At 43.0% G+C, this 18,188-nt stretch overlaps 1 pseudogene; it reads right to left on the bottom strand.

Annotated features, from left to right (window-relative positions):
* Positions 1-189: 189 nt before the first annotated feature.
* On the bottom strand, positions 190-17,926 carry LOC105101164 (matrilin-3-like; annotated as a pseudogene).
* Between the last annotated feature and the right edge of the window lie 262 nt (positions 17,927-18,188).

Raw genomic sequence — 18,188 nt, 5'->3', positions numbered from 1 at the left:
GGTTATCTTACTAATATAAACATTTAAAAATTAAATGGCTCAATTAGTAAAGAAAGAAAGAAATATGAAACTTTACGTTCTATTTACTACCAACTATTTCACAGCCATAGCTTAGAGACACTAAAGTTTGCTCTTAATAAGGATATGGACATTTATTTCCTTAGAAAAATGAAACTGATTTTCCAGAAGGTCCTCACACTACTTATCCAGTAACATTCAAGCATTTGTAATGGCAAATTATTAGCAGGAACATTGAAGTGTGCCGAATTATTAAATACACCAAGCGCTCCATGTTTCCAGGTGAAAAAATTGAGCTATTTTACGATGTATTTGTCCATATTCATTTGCTTGCAACTTCTCCAAAATGTCATTGAGTGGCAAGTTGTTAAGGCTAACACCACATATTTTTAGACATTAGAAAATGCAACCACACTTTCAAACACTTCAATACAAGAAAAAACATTTAAGTTCTATTTTGAACAAAAAGAGTAAAATTGTTTTCTCATCAATAATCTAATTTACTCTAAAACTCAGATATTCTGTTCTTTAGAGAGCATGATATAAAGCAGTGGTCTTCAAACATTTTTGCTCAGATATCCCCTAAAGTAATTTTGACAAATGACATCTTATATTTAAATTATATGGATATACACATATTTAAATTATATGCATATTTAAATTATATGAAAATTTTCTTAAGTTTAGTTACAAAATACGCAATTTCTGCTATATTATAAATAGTGACTCTTTAAAATAAAATTTAAATCTGTCTTTCAAATGTATCCCATGTAATATTAATACCATACTGAATTAATACGACTATCATTCTTCTAAAATAAAATATTTCCTTGAAATTGTATTTCTACTTTCTCTACAGAATTTTATTCTACTTTGAATCTTGGAAATCTGTTCTTGATCACTCTATTGTACTTCGTTGATGTCAACTTTATACAGACAACAAGCAAATACACATTTATTTTGAAATAACCTTTAAATTAATTTTCTTTGACCATGGGCTCTAAATTTTTTAAATTATCTCATTTGAGTTATCATTACAACTATTTTGGGCACGCAGTTGATCTAAACAATAAACAAATTACAAATTCTGACATAAAATCATTTAAAACAAAAGGTAAGTTTTGGTTAGAAATGTATCTCTTAATGGAATGCATTGGGGGACATGTGTCTATAAGGGCTTCGTTAATAATCTGTTGAGTTTACCCTTTATTTGGCTCTCTGGAGAGTTTACTTTTCCAAGAAATTCACCTTAGTCAAGGGCAGGCTGAGTAAGAGGTATGCCCTTTTTATATAAAGTTAGGAGAGCGGTGGTACTGAGAGGTGAGAAAAGAGAATGCCAACTGACCCCCAGTCACATTTTAGGCAGATCAATGTAAGGAAGTGCAGGATTTGGAAACTGATTCCTTTAACATCTTCTGTGCTGCCCCAGCCCCGCCAACACCCCTTGAAGGTCTCTGCAGACTCCTAGGGTGGCCCCATCTCAGTCTGAGTACCACTCCTCTGGGATCACTAGAATGGTGGTGTCAGTTCACTTGAGCTGCGCTAAGAAAAAGTACTTTTTCCTGAGTGACTTCTTTGGCTAAACAACTGATTTGGAAGGTTGCTGAGGTGCTACTATGTTCCATTTTGAAGTCTGCGTTTTGACCACTGGGCTGGACAGAGAGAGTGTACAGCTCAGTGTCTTCTGCACCGTCACACCCTGGTAATCAGCTGTCCCGTTCTGAATACGAAAGCCATAGTAAGGAATCAGCAGAATAGCACCATCTGTTAAACAGAGCTCAGTGAGGAGCTTCTACATCTGTGAAAAAGCACTAGGAAAAGAAATAATTACACAGCTTTTGCACATAAGTAAAGATAGGCATAACAGTCTATTAAAACATTTGAAAAGAATTCTAAATTTAAAAAATAAAGCTATGTGCTACTATTTCCCATCTTAAAACTTAATGAATTTTTTCCTTATCCTGTGGAATGTCGGCCCAATTTTAGTACCCCAGCTTGCTTCAAGCAGAAGCAGAAAACCTTCCAGAAAGGATATGTTTGGTGTTCAGCCTCTGCAGATACGAGCTGACCTTATCCTGGAATGCCAGTGTGGCTTCACACGCACAAGCATCTTCTGTGGAGATGAGTCTTCATGCTTCTTCAATGGCTGATGAGAAGGACAGTACACAAGTGTTACAGCTAATTAGAAATCATAGCAAATCAGGAAATCTGTGCTTCAGTACTTCCATTTTTAAGACTTACCTAAATGCATTTCTCTAGAAGAGAAAAGGATATAAGAGCACAAAGAAAGAGGAGAAAATACTGTGGAATTTGAGTGTCACAGAAGAAACTGAGTTAGGAGATACTGAGGTAAAGTTTACAGCTGTCAAAGCTGTGGGATGGTAACATGAGAGAGTTCATTATATTGTGGTTTAGACAACTTTTGTGGTTGTCTAAAATTTTCCATGATATAAAGTAAGTGTTTAATTAGATGATGTAATGTGGGGGTGGGTATAGCCCAAGCGGTAGCACGCATAGCTCAAGTGGTAGAGCACATGCTTAGCATGCACAAGGTCCTGGGTTCAATCCCTAGTACCTCCCTCTAGTCATAACTAAACCTAATTATCTCCCCCAAATAAATGCATTTTTTAATTAAACAACAACAACAACAACAACAACAACAACAACAACAACAAGATGCCCAGAATGCAGAGATAAGGCAATCTCCTTGTGATCCTGTGTCCTCAATAAGAAATGAAAATGAGGAAAACGGTCCTCTATTTGTGTGGTTAGAATATTTTAAGGATTAAAACTAGGTAATTCCCGATTTCCTATACAGACTTACTCCCCTGAATGGTTTGAACTGAGAATTCTAGTTCTTACCCATAAATACTTTGGAACTAAAAATTCAGGTTTCTATACCTGGGAGAATGATAATTCTAACCCCAATTTCTTTCTGTAATTCAGTGAGGCAGCTATTCCTACTCAGTATTGTAGCCCCTAAAGTTGCCTAACAGAAATAAGAGTAACTTCCCAGGTCTGAAAACGCGTATTATCTGCCAGCTGAGTAGTAGTACTGCCTGAGGACAGGGCGTAGTCCTTTCTGCCTACATTTTCTCCCACGTGCTACAAAGAAGATACGAGGCTGGGGGACCACAAATTCACTTGATTAAATATAACCTATGTAGCTGTCCAAATCCTACTGAAACTTTCAGTGATAGCCAACTCAAATCCCCATCTCAACTGGTTAATTAGTTAGCCCTGAAGTATTTACTGAATATCAAGTACATGCCCATCATCCCTGTACAAAGTATAAAACTGGTACCTATGACACTTTTCCAGTGTATCTTGCCTGACAAACTGTAAGCTCTGTGAGAGAAGGGGCTCAGTGTAACATCCTCAATAAAACACCCCATGGAAAATTGGGATGTTGTGCAATTGAAAGTTGAGAGATGGGTCCATTCACAATAGCATCGAAAAGAATAAAATGTTTAGGAATAAGTTTAACAAAAGTAGTGCAATACTTGTACACTGTGAACCACAAAATATTAATCTGTCTCCAGGTCCTTCCTCCGGACCTAACAGAGTACTTGATATATGACAGTAGCTCCGTGGATACTTGCTGCACAAATAAATAAGTGAATGGCTAAAACAAGCGAGGTCAGAGCCTAAACCACTACAAATCATGCTGGAATCCTCACCTTCCAGGAGAAGAAAAAATGCCCAAGACTGATTTTTCTGAAGATTAAACACTTAGGTCGGGCAACAGTATACCCAGACGTATTCAAATTCTAGAAGCAAGCTGGTCCTTATTATTGTCACCCTCCCCAAGAACTGATCCATACTTGACTTCAAATGAAGAAATATCTGCTGAGTAACTCTCAGGTATAATGGTAGATGCTAGGAATACAGAGATCTACTGCCCTTCGGGGCTGGGGCTTACAATCTACAGGAGCATAAAAAACACAAGTCCAAAACCCTTGAGTTTTCTTCCCCAAATATGCTTCACTCTCAGTCTTCCCTCAATAAAGATGCCCCATCCCCCCAGCTGCTCAAGTGGAATACGAAAGCCATCCTTATTCCTCCCTCATTCTATCCCCAACATCCAGTTTATCACCAAGCCCTATTCATCCTCCCTCCAAAACATATCTGGAATCAGTTTACTTCTATCATCAATGCCACTGTCCCAGCCCAACTGCAATAGCCTCCAAACTGGATTTCCTCTGCTCTCCATCCTCTTCAATCTACTCTTCACACAGCAGCTAGAGTGACTTTTAAAAATATAAACAGCATTATGTCACTCCTCTGCTTCAAACTCTCCATGACTTCCCATTTCTCATAGAATTTCCCTTGCCCCAGGATATCAGCATGATCTGGCTCCTGCCTAACTCTCCAAACTATCTTACACCACATTCCTCCTGGCTGGTCATGCTTCTGTCACACTGGTGGCCTTTCACTTTCTCTCCCCTCTAAAGCCACCACACAGGGCCTAGCATTGCTCCCCCTCCTCCTGCCAGCCTCCAGTCTCAACCTACCTGCTGCCAGTTCTCAGGTTTCAAATGTCACCTCCTCAGAGACAGCCCCCCAACCTGAAATAGTTTCCTCCAACCCCTATTCTGTTATTTTCCATCATTGCTTATTTAATCTATAAATTTGTATTAAAAAAAAAACCAGAGAAATGATGAAGTCAGATCGCAGAAGAAAGAATGCCTGGTGGAAAAGTAGAATTATTCCATTCTGACGACAGCTGGGAACCACTGGAGGATTCTGACCAGGAGCAAGACTCAGAACTGTGCTCCAGACTTGGAGACAAGACAGCTTACTCCTAGAAGACTGTCCTAACCACATGAATTAGGCTTAAAGGGACAGTCTTACCTGAACATGTCTTCTTGTCTTCATTCAAGGTGTGGTCATTGTAACAATCTCAGTGGTAAGAGGCGGTCCCGTCATTCACACAAATGTGCTGGCAACGTGAGAGCCCAGAGCACACTTGTTACGAACTGACCAGGAGTGGGGCAGGAAATAAAATATTCACAGATTACAATAGGAAACCAAACCCAAACTTCTGGGAGAAAAGAACCTTTGGTTTGATCCCAACAAGTACAGCAAATGACTCCTTCAGTCATCAACGAAGTGTTTCAGAAGACCTGGTTCCCTTTTCCCTAACATCTCTTTAGCCTCACCTTTTATTGCACCACTTTCCTTTTTATTTCTTGTAGAAATCTTGGATACCTTCTTTTCTTCCTACCTACAGCACTGGGGCAGCACTGAGTCTTGATTCTGTTCCAGAACTTACCTTTGGCGTTTCCTGATGACCATAAATGCCTCCAACGTCTCCACCTATACAAAGGATTATCTTCGCCATCACCAAAAATAACTTATTAGGGACCTACCTGGCCTGCACCTGGAGCTAAACTGATGCTGCACAAAAAAGACTGTACTGACTGAGGGCCTGCCCTTGATACATACACAGTGGGACAGAAAACAATGGCTTGCATGCATGTGCACACACGCGCACAGAGATAGAGACAAAAATAACAGCAATGACAGTGATGACGATGGTGTATGACTGGATAAGGAAGCACTTATTACCTGTCACAAGTAAGTACGTTACAAGGAGCAAGGGCTTCCTGGGAGACATAGCTTCTTCCTCGGCCACTAAAGGAGCCAAACTATTTTATCTGTTCCCCTCTAACTCTTCTCTTAAGTGTCATTCCATGCTCAAAACCCCTCCGTGGCTCACTATTGCCTACAAAATACTTTTCATGAAACATATGGCCCTATGTAATCCACCCCTAGTCTTCCCAACCTTCACAGTGATACTCTCCTTCACTACTACAATTCAGATGTTTGCAGCAAAATATCAGAGCATTTCATTTTCCCCTCATCCCAGCTTAGCAGCCGCTCCAGAAATAACAAGCATACAAGTCTGCAGCCTCCGGCCCCCGATCTGCGGCTCCGCATTTAATTTACAAGCCTTCCCACTGCCCAGCAAGGGGTAGGCAGGTCATTGCAGGGTATCTGGCCCATGTCATGCACCCAGTTTTAGAATGGATTCATTATTACTTTAAAATGTGAAAAATACTAACTGCCCCATCTTGTCTTTTTCTTCTATCTCCTTTTGCTCTCCTGTGCTTTCTACCCTGAGATGGTATGGCTTAGTGTTTGAGAGAATGTGTCACCACCAGAGCAAGTACCTGGATTCAGATCCTGGCTCTGCTACTCAGCAATCAAGTGACTACAGGCAAGTCACTTAATCTGTTTGTACCTCAGTTTCCTCATAAAGTTTTTTAACTGAAAATCGTCTTTGATTTCTTTTTTTAGTAAAATGTTCCGTTTTTATTCCATAATATCTGTTAGTTTACATCTAAATTTGTTTTTGTTTCCTTTTTCCAGGCCTTCTGTTTAAAGGCCTCAGTTTAAAGTACCAAGTGGGAATATTTGTGATGGTTTGAGATGTGTGACCATGAGTCCTCTCCATCCAGGTGATTTAGTCCCTCCACCCTTGAACAAACCAACACAAGCCACGCCCCTTGCCCTTGCCGCTCTCCATCTAAACCTTCGCTACCTTCCAAGGCCCACCTCCAGCCCCATCCCCTCTGTGTCTGGCCTGGACATCCTGCCTCTGCCGCCCTTAGTACCACCAGCCCCTGACTACTTAGTCCCTGCTTCCTTAAGGTGCTGGTTCTCTTTGCACCCAGAGGCAGAAGCTTCCACTTTATAGCCCCACAGTGCTTAGCACAGTCCTGGGAATCAATAGATGCTCAGTACTCTTGTACTGATCTCATTTTTTTAAAAAAGGGGACTTGGTGATATTCCACTTCTTTTAATCTCTTTTGAAAAGGTCATGTAATGTATCTCCTCAAGGGAGAAGAAAATACACATAAAACCTAAAAAAAATATGGAGTATGCTAAAATGAAACACCACTCGGAGAGCTAGGAGCTTCTCTAAGGTGTGTTTTTACATTATAAATGCCACCCTGTTCTGCCAGTGAGTTTAAATCAAACTAATGAGGATTAGCAGTGCTGGCATGGGCTCCCTCACCAAGTCATAAGGCTCAGATTCACCCAAGATTGATCATCGAGAAACTGTCAGGAAAGGACTTGCTTCAAACTTACTGGAAGATCTGTGTGGGTCTAATTCAGTCGTTTACAAAGTCTCCTTTACTGAAACAATCCAGCTTTAAGATTAACGCTACAGAAAAGTTCCAGGCCAAGTTTTAATTGGAAAAAGATCACTTTCAGCCTGTTACACCAAATAGTTACTGTCCAACTGACTTCCTCTAAAGTTTCCTATTTGCTTTACAGAGCTATAAAATTTTCCTGGATAAGGACCCTGCATTCAATTAGCTTTTCTCATATCCCCCACTGCCTACCCATTTCCAAGTAATTGTCTGAAGTAAGCTATGTTTGCAAAACCTAATGAGCTCGTTGCCCTCTGAGCACTGTGTCTTGGTCTGTAAACATGGTAGAATGTCTGAGGCCCGATTCTTTACATTACCTTTAAGAATCTTCTCTTGGTAAATTGCAAGTTGGTTTCACCACAGTAGAAAGAGCCACATGTGAAAGGGTTTATTGAATGGACTTTACCTGAACATGTTTTTTTATCTTCATTCAGAGTGTAGCCCTCATAACATTCACAGTGGTAGGATCCAGCGCTGTCATTCACACAAACGTGCTGACAGCCATGTGTACCAAGTGCACACTGATCTTGAGCTGCCAAACGAAAGTCCAGAAGGAAAGAAATTAAACGTGGAAAAGTCTTTTATTACCCATATAGAGCAATCTTCTTATTTGTAGGTAGAAATGCAGAAGCAGAAAACTGATTAGAAACCATTCGAAGCCATCAGTCATATTTGTTCTTACCAATAAATTAGCTGAGTAAAACAAAATCCTACACATATAATACTTATTCTTCTATCTTCCTCAACTCATGTTCACAATCATTTTTACTGAGTTTTCATAATCTGAGTATCTCATAAATACTTTGTAAGGCATTCCTTATAGGTTTGTTGTATTTATGCTGAATCTGAGGGACTCCAACAGTTGTGGGGCTAATTATACTAGATTCAGAAAGAGATTGAACTAGAGTTTGAAGAAACCATAGCTCAACCCTCTCTTGTAAGAAATAAGGAAACTGAGTCCAAAGGAGACCAACTGACTCAGAGCAGCATCAGAACTCAAGACCCAAATTGCCACTCAGTGATCTTTTCTCTGTACTGACATATTTTTAAACTATTTTTTAACCTTTGAACTGTTCATTTTGAAATCACTTCAGGCTCACGAAAAAGTTGCAAAAATAGTACAAAAAGTCCTGTACTTCACCCCATTTCCCCAAATGTTAACATCCTATACAAGCACAGTGTCATTATCAAACCAGAAAATTAGCACTGATACAATGCTATTAACTAATCTATAGACCTTATTCAAGTTTTGCCAATGGTTCCACCACTAACGTTCTTTTTCTGGTCCAGGATCCAGTCGAGGATCACAAAGTGCATTAAGTTGTCACATCTCCTTAATTTCCTCCAATCTGGGACAATTCCTCAGCCTTTCTTTGCCTTTCATACAGTGACACATTTGAAAATTACTGAAAAAGTATTTTGTAGAATGTCTCTCAATTTGGGTTTGTCTGAGGCTTCCTCATGATTCTGAGTTTTCAGCAAGTATACCACAGATGTGTTGTTGGGCCCTCAGAACATCATGTCAGGGGATCCACAACATCACTATGTGCCATTGCTGGTGACGTTAATTTTGCTCACTTGGCTGAAGTGATGTCTACCAGGTTTCTCCACTATGAACTTACTGTTTTCCCTTTAAAAGTAATAAGTGTCTTGTGGAGTGTTATGTAATTTTAATTTACTAAAGTGTCTTTAGCATCTGGAAAGGACTGTTGGGGGCTGGGTACAGAGAAGGAAATGAACAACACACTCACACATGTGGGTCATGATACACACATGCTGCTGTTTCTAACGTTTCTAATAAGAGGTGGGAAAAGCCCAAGATGGCGAGAGAGGAAAAGAGACCAAGTTCCCCATCGATGGACCCCCTCCCTAACGCTGGCTAGGGAGGCAGGTAGACAGGGAAGCAATAGTAAAGCCCCCTGCCCCACTTACCGGAACACGTTTTCCTGTCTTCATTTAAGGTATAACCCTCGTAGCACTCACAGGGGTAGGAGCCCGCTCTGTCGTTCACACAGATGTGTTCACACCCATGAGAGTTAAGAGCACACTTACCAATAGCTATCAAAAGACGATCAGGACAAATGTCAACATACCGGAAGCGTGGTGAGTAAATGATTGTGGGCCATACCACACACACACACACACACACACACACACACAATGCTAATGAAACAAGACAGACCGGCACAAGAAGGAGACTACTGGGCTGGAGGATAGGAACCGATGACCCCTGGTCTTGGCTCCTTCACTACCAGGCCCCATGACGAGGATTATCCTTTTCCCTTCCTTAGGTCTCAGTTTCACAACCTATAAAATGAGTATGTTGAATTAAACAATCTCTAAGTTTTCTTCCTCTCAAAAACTTTTTTCTAGGATTTTACAAAATGGACCTAATTCCCATTCTTCACTGACTATATGTGATGGCTCATATGGCCGATGTGTGAGAACCTCCCTAAGTTTTCTTCCATTTCTAGATTCCACGAGTGTCTATAGTCACAAAGGCCAGAGTAGCTTGTATTTAATTAATTATTTAATTAAATAAATCCAGGAAAAAAATTCAAATGCTCAAAAGACCAAGAGTTTGGGCCCTTTCCACACTAGCCCTTTTCCCTACTGGCCCTTCTCTCTAAAACTAGTAGTAAGTCCCACCATAGGCTGTTTTATGTATTATCTCACTTTTCTTCTCCTGTTCCCTCTCAGGGAAAATTGTTAATAACAGAAAACCAGCCAAAAGGCAGTGAGGAGAAAAGCATAAAGCCAGTCTCCAGCCCAGAGAGTGAGTCCCCGCATCAGTCGCAGTCAGCCACCATCCCCTAAGCAGGCCTCACCTGAACACGTCTTCTTATCAGCATTCAGGGAATAGCCTTGGCTGCACTCACAGTGGTGCTTGCCTCCCCCGTCACTGACACACACGTGCTGGCCCTGGTGTGTGCCAAGCATGCACGGGTCCAGAGCTGTGCAAAGAAATTTATAACAGTCAGCGTTGACATGTAAGAAGCATTTTAGATAGTTTCTCTCCCATGTCAAAAACACATTGCTCTCTGGGTTCCTCTCCAATGCTATCTTTAGTTCACTATAAAAACTGGCTCTTTTCCTCTGTCCCTGGCCTATTACAAATACCACTCTTAGTAATGTTTAAATTAGTAACTAGTAATGTTACTAATTTAAAATCATAGATCTTACGGTTGACTTCTCAAAGGAGAAAGGGAATTTTGAATTTGGAGCCCTAGCCAAACATTTACAGGAGGCAGGCAATTTGATATTTTATTCAGCATATCCACCTGACCAGAAAAAAAGACTTTTGCTTCCCAACAAGAAACAGGGAGAACAATAAAGTACTTCCTGAAGTTCTATGAGCTAGTGGTCCCACTGCAACCAGAACCCAGATTGCAAGGGTTCTATAGTTTGTGTCTAAACAATTCACACTCAGACATTCCTCTCGGCCTGGAACCCACTCACTCTTGGGCACCAATACGTGTTTGAACATGCAAATGGTGGAGGGCAATGCAGGTAACTGTCTTCTGAATATGCAACATGGGTTCCTGAACTCAAATGTATATGCATGCTACCTCAGGAGCTCTCCTATCTGCCAGGAGAATAAACTCATATGCTATACACAAACCGGTAAAAAGAAAAGGAAAAACACAATAAATAAGATGATGTTAGCTAAAGTGCATCTCCATCTTTTTGCTCCTGGAGTCATTTCTATCTCTTTGGATTTTTTTTTTTCCTAGTGACATGTTTTGATAGAAGAATCAATGAATGGAGTCATTTCTGAGAAACCAAGGAGGCCTTTTGGAGGAGGCCAGCACCCCCATGGCAGGTTACCCAGTCTCCACTTTTTGGCAACAGGACAAGGCTAATATTTTCCTAAGAAGGGCCTTTTCATGGAATAATCTTTCCAGCCCGTTGACTACAACAAGCTACCCCTCAGTCTTTTTTCCATAGAAAGAATATTTTTCCCCAGAACAAGCAGGCCTTTTGTACCAGAATGAAAAGGTGGCCACTCACTGCTTGTTACTTTATGTCCTTCAACCCCCAACCCCAGGTGCTAGCTTTGAGACCCAGCCTTGCTACAGACTAGTATCTTTATGGAAAAGCTCTCACCCACAAGCACAAGGGGTTTTCCTGGGAGAAAGAAAGCCATTTTCTTTTGGGAAACCAATGAATGCCGAGTAGATGCCACCAAAGCCAAGGACAGTTTGTGAAGGCCCAGTGTCCTGGGGCAGGAAAGACAAGGGGGCCTCAGCCAGGTCTGGCTTAGGTCCTGACCGAGACTTCATCTCCCATTTCCTGACAAATTGTTGACTGCTGAGTTTCACCTTCATTTATATAAAAAGTCTCCTTGAAATTTACAATTGTAATTATTGATCCACTTGTTTGTCTCATCCACACCCTCAGACTGTTGCTGGATAGTAGAGAGGGACTACCTTTCTCTTTGTATCGTCAGTGATCAATAAATGCATGTTGAAAATACAAAATGTGGAATAGATTATATAGCCAAAGGTATCTACATTTTAAAATTCACCTGAACAGGGCAGTGCCCGGGTATAGCTCAAGTGGTAAAGTGCATGCTTAGCATGCAGGAGGTCCTGGGTTCAATCCCCAGTACCTTCTCTAAAAATAAATAAACTAAATATATCCCTCCTCTAAAAAAAAAGTAATAATAACACTGCTAAAATTCACCTGAACTAGAAATCTGTCCACACCTGCCTGGATAATTCCATAGGGGGCTTTGAAAGATTATCTCCAAATGACAAAAAACATAAAGCATGAATACAGAGAGAAATAGAAACTTTAAGAAGAAAAACAAGAATAAAATTAAAATTAAAATTAAAAAGTTTGAGTCCCACAAATTCGCAATACCGATCAGTGACTGAAAGCAAACATCAGCTTTGAATGGATTCATATTCGTGGATTTGGCTGAGTCATGCTAAAAATTCTAATTAAATCAGCATATTCGTATTTAAACTCTATCCTAAAGGAAGAAAGGAGGACAGTAACAGAACGATCAAAAAACAAAAACAAAAAATACCCTGCTTCGCGCTAGCTCACGAGTGAGCTGAAATCTCAGTCTCCCTGGTCCCTAATCCTGCCCATCCACAAGGAGTAATCTGAGAAAGAGCCAACCTGAAAACTGGAGTATTCCCTAGTGTGCACTCTGACAGTTCCGCTGGAATGCAAGCCAGCTGATTCTTCTGTGGACGGATACACTTCCCCGTCTTCTGCAGGAAAACCAACAGGGTTCTGTTAAACCTAGAGATGGTAAAACTAAAGAAAACATCTAGAAAAACTGTGGTGGGCAGAAGGGAGAAAAGAGGTGTCTTGAGTTATTTTATTTATTTATTTATTTATTTATTTATTTATTTATTTATTTATTTATTTATTTTCCTGACCCCATCAGGGAACACAGGATCATTTATCCTGGATACTTCCAGAACTTCACATTTCTAATGCAAACATGAAGATTTTATGAGCAAAGCAAGTTACATATATAAGGCAGCTCTATATTCCTAATCAACAAATTGTGTTTACATTCATTAAAAAAAAGCACAAAAAAACATTATTTATAAAAGTTTTCCTTAAAATTTCCACCAAAAGAAAGGAAAAAAAAGAATAAATCTCTTTTTCTTTGGATACACGATGTCTAACTATAACACCCTTTCTAGTGGGAAGCAAAGACTTACCACTGAAGGTTTTCTGGAATCTAGAGGAAAGTTTCTCAATGACACCGTAGGTCTCCACGTAGGAAACATGCTCGTCCAGGGGCTCACTGGCCATCATCTTGAGGGACTCCATGTCTGCCCGGTCCACACCCACAGCGTAGAGCTCAGGGCCCGAGCCGCCACCTCGTTCACCTGATCCTGGGGCCGCCCATCTGTCACAATGATGGCCACCTTAGGGATGTTGAAAGTGGGCCCCCGAGCTCCTGCCTCCACTGTAAAGGCTTCATCCATTGCTGTCTGGATGGCCAGGCCGGACATGGTGCCTGTAGACAAGGGTGTGATCCACGCCACGGCCCTATTCAGGGACTGCTTATCTGAGTGGGTACCGAGATGAAACTCAATCTTCACAGTGCTAGCGTAGTTCACCACTGCCACCCACGTGTCCGCAGCCCCGATGTCCAGAGTGTCGATTATCCACGAGACAAATGTTTTCACTTTGGTGAACTCCAGGGGCCGTACACTATGGGAGCTATCAATGATAAATACCAAGTCCAAGGGCCTGCTCTTGCAAACACCTGCAAATAAGGGTGTGGGGAACAGAAATGACCAAGCCATGATCAGACCACAGTCAGAAACCTGGCAGTTCTCCCACCTGGAGAGCTCTGGGATTGGAGACCAGGCAACACAGCATCCTCTGACCCCATATTACCCGTTTGCTCACTTGCCCAAGACCACCCTCCATTTGGATGTTGAAAGCACTGAGGCCTTCAGAACGCACTAGTGAGAATTCACATAAAGGTGTGACTTTCCCTAAACATCTCTCCTATAGACTGGCTAAGTCCTGACATTTCACTTGGAGTCTCATCCCTCTGCGTAAAGTTTTGCTCGAAGGTTCCTCTTGACTCTCAGGAATAAATGGATTCCAGACCTTTCTTGGGCACTTTGTGCACCTGAGGCAACAGGACAGTGCCTGAACCATGTGACAGGGCAGCCTCACGGCTCACTCCCCTGCCCAGGCCTCACAGACCCCTCAGGCAATGGAAGTTTGAGTTGAGGCACACGTGTTCTCCTGGTGGCTTCATTCTTTTACTCCACTCCCAAGGTGGTGAAGACTACTCCAGAGTGGCCCTAAACTCTCCCTCCAACTGGTCATTCACTCATGTTTAGTGGATTTTGCGGTGCACGTAGCGCTGAGCTATAGCTTGAAAGTGGAAAGAAGCAGATTACGTGGAACTTAATCTGATCCATGTGTATTGCATTTGCATCTTTGTGAGCATGTCTTGTTTAAGAAGCAGAGATTTTGACTTGATCTCCATCCTACGGCCCCCACCGAACTCTCTTAGTGACCTCTTTCATTTTTCATTTACCAAATTTTTTTCTTGAAAGCTTACTGGGTATTAAGCCAAAGGGCTACTAAAACAAGTCAGCCAGATTCTCTGCCCTCAAGGAACTTGTATCTTTCCCACACAAAAGGACCTGGCACATTGTAACTACATAGTACATTTCTGTTTTCACCTCCTCTTATTCATTCCCTTCTGACAAACTCATTCTACTCTCCTCTCTCTCCTAGCCACCAAAATCAAGTCCAAAAGTCTGGCCAGGCTAAGAGAGAAGCCTTTTTCAGGTCATTGCTCCTTCTTTTCCAGCACATACCCACACACACACGCACACACACATCATATACACCAAGCCCTAAATGGAAACGAGATACCTGAGCATGAAGTGTCATTAGGGTCTTTTCTTTCCTAATAGGGGGCTGGAAATTGATGCTACTCTAAGAAGGCAATTTACTTCGTGGATAGCGGGGGAAAGAATAGGTATTTATTTGTTCAAAATAAATTCCTAGGCTAAGCAGTTGATGACAGAAAAAGCCCTGTCTGGAACAGGAATTATGCATCTATATAGATTTCTTTTAAAAACTGAAAACTATCTTCTTGGTTTTATCCTGATTCCTAGATGTATTTAATTAGAAAAGTAAATAATATTCTACTTTCAATAACCTTTTGGCGATCATAGGATTCCAACACCACAACCCTGTGATGTCAGAGATGCAGAGGTTGTTCTTATACCCATTTTACAGGTGAGAAACCTGAGTCTCAAGGAGGTATAAGAGCTTGAAAGCTGTAGAACATAGATTGGACTCCAGGTTTCCTAACTCCTATCCCAAAGGGACTTTTCACTGCATGGTTGCCTCTCTATGAGGCAACATTTTCCACCACAGAAATCAACATTATCTCATATACCTAGTCAATATCCTGCATGTTGACTTTGAGCCACCAGCCTGAAATATGCTGTATGTCATGTATTTAGCTAAGTCAAAAAGATTTAATTCTTTTTTTTTTAAACAACTCCAGAATTTAATTTCATCCCTGATTGCTATGCATCAAGAGTAAAGAAGAAGAAAATCTTTCTGGAGGATGGATCTGGATGTTTTTGCATAACTGGAGTAAAAGGAAAACTATGTATCTAGCAATCCTGTCACTAACACCCAAATGATGCCCTTACTAATATCTAGGTTATGTTCTTAAAAGTAAACATGCAGGATTCCTTCCTTCTCCACTTGGTTTTTCACATGGAATCATCTATGGGCGGTTACAGAGGGTGAGGTGGGCAGAATAATCCTCCCCACCTCGTGAATATGTCCATATCCTAATCCCCAGAACCTGTAAGTATGTTAATTTATGTAGTAAAGGAGATGTTGCAGGTGTGATTAAAGACTTGCGATGAGGAGGCTATCCTGGATTATTCTGGTGGGTCCAATGTAATTACAGAAGCCCATAAAAGCGGCAGAGGGAGGCAGAAGAGGAAATCCGAGAGATGGCATGTGAGAAGAACTCACCCTGCCTTTGGTGGCTTTGCAAACGGAGGGGGAAAGCCATGAACCAAGGAATGAGAGCAGCCTCTACAAACTGGAAAAGGCAAAGAAACGGATTCTCCCCTAAGATCATTCCAAAAGGAACGCAGCCCTGCTGACACCTTAATTTTAGTCCAGTGAGACTAGTGTCAGAGTTCTGATCTACAGAATTCCTAGATAATAAATGTGTGTTGTTTTAAGCCACTAAGTTTGTGGTAATTTATTACCACAGGAATAGAAAATACAGGGGGCCTGACTCGGATGGCAGGACATTCTGTGATTATCTGCTCACTTCCTGATTTGGACCCTCTCCTCACTGTTTTTGAATCTCATTCCTCTTTACTAGTTAACAGCACTTTGATTCTCAAAAACCAAGAAAATGGAGAATCTGAATTTCCTAAAATGCTTCCTTATTCACAGTAATTGTTAATTTCTGATAGTTCCACTAGAAATAAAAGCCCATAGCAAAGCTTAGCAATTTCTGGATGCAAAAAGGAGGGAATTTGGAAAAGAGTGCAATGTGGTGTTTGTTAAAGAATTATCATTCAATATTGAGTTGGATCCCAGGTAATGAAGGACGAGTGCTGCTTAGGGGAAATATGACCACCCCATGCAGAATCCCTCCTCCCTCTCCCAGTTCCATCCCCAAGGGAAGTGGATCAGGACCAGAGGTAATATTTACTTCTGGGAGACAAGTTTCTCCCCTATCCCCATTCCTGCCTGGCCTGGAGCAACCAACTAGCTACCAGCTGAATTTAACCATTGTAAACCCTGGCACAGCCTGTCTCAATGACAATGCTCTCACCATTTCAAATCCAGCCCAGTGGAGCTGGGCACGGAAGTATCCCTTGTGCTTTTCATCAACATTATCCAGAAAGGTGCAGGAGGGGTAAACAACACAAATCAGGCTGAGGCAGATGAAACTGGCCAGATGAGACTCAACATTCAGAAAATGGTTTGGTGCAGCCTCTCTTTACATGTCTGAAGCTGGACTTTTTGGTAATGAAGATAAAATCTCATATAAACCATATTAAGAGCTCGGTAGCTTGGAGCAGTAGAAAGACCCATGCTTGGGATACCTGAGCTCTGAGTTTTACCCCAGGCTCTGACACTGATTTGCTGAGTCCCCTTGGCTTGAAAATCCTGTTTCCCTACATGTGCTTTTAGGGATTCGGTCAGATGATCTTCCAGCTCTGCTGCTCTAGGAGATTTGCTCTGCCACAGGAACCAACTACTGACCCAAAAGAGAAATGAAATTGTTCACCAAAGACCCAAAGTGTCTTGAGTGTTTGAGAATGTAAGAGAGTACAGGTTGGGGCTGGGGCCCAGTCAATCAGAGAACTAAAAGCAAAATCTCAGGAAGGGTTTATTGAACTGAACCAGAGGTGGAAATGGTCAGAGAGCTGGGAGGTACCCTGTGTTCCCACAGTTGCCCCATCCTCCCTGCCCAAATCTCAGGGGGGCAGTTGCTGGAGTTCGAACTTCTAGAGATTCAAAGTCTAGCCCTGGCTACGAGTGCCCTTGGGCATCTCCCTTCCCTTCTCTGGACCTCAGTTTTCCAGAGTTCGTTGGGGAGGGGATTGTTCTGCAACATGGTCTGGCGCAGACTGAGATGGAAGAAACACTTGTCGGATGACGAAGGCTTTTCCTTCTCATTCGACGCTGGATTCCCGTGCCCATCCATCCACCCCGCTGGCACCGGCCCTGGATCTCCCTCCCGCCCTCCTGCCAGGCGTCCCTCTCGGCCTGGCCCCTCTCCCGCCCTCGCCCAGGCCATACCTGCGCGGCGGGCCCCGCCAGGCTGGCCGACCCCTGCATAGGCCGCGCCGGTGAGGGCGGCCAGAGCGGGACTGCGTCCAGGGCTGCCCCCTGGGCCGCGAGTCCCCAACCTCCGGAAGCCCTTTCAGGCCTGGGGGCCGGGGGCGGCGAGGGGTGGGGGTGGCAGCAGCAGCAGCGGCCAGAGCAGCAGGACCAGTCCCGGGAGGTGGCGAGGCATGACTGGCAGCACGGTGCTGCTGCCCGTGTCTGTCGGCAGGTAGTGGCTCACTCACTGGCTGGGTCAGTCGCGGGCCGGTGCCGGGCGCGCGGGCTGCTCATTTAAAGATCCCACGGCCCTGAGCCCCTCCCCGTGGCCTTGGGCCACGCCCCTCGGGCGTACGCCCCGCCCCGCGAACCCGGCCCCTGGCAGCGTGCAGCCGGGGCAGCGTGCAGCCGGGCCCGCGCATTCCCGCCGCCGCGGACGCGGAATGTCTGGGACAAGCTGGCCAGCGGCGCGGTACATGACCCCGGCCCGCTGCCCGGCCCTTCCCTGTCTAGGTGGGCTGGGCCCGGAGCCTTCTGGCTGGGCTCTGTCTCTCTCGAAACTTCTGCCTCACCTGTACAACCCGGGGACTGCCTGACCCTCCACTCGCCCTCCCGACCTCCAGGCGCCTCTGGCCGGCGCCCCAGGCTCCCAGTTTAGAAGGCCGGGACTCTGCCGTCCAGCTC

This window comes from Camelus dromedarius, chromosome 26, assembly GCF_036321535.1.
Source record: "Camelus dromedarius isolate mCamDro1 chromosome 26, mCamDro1.pat, whole genome shotgun sequence".
Taxonomy (NCBI): Eukaryota; Metazoa; Chordata; class Mammalia; order Artiodactyla; family Camelidae; genus Camelus; species Camelus dromedarius.
The sequence above is the reverse complement of the archived record's forward strand: the minus strand, read 5'-3'. Positions and strand labels throughout refer to the sequence as shown.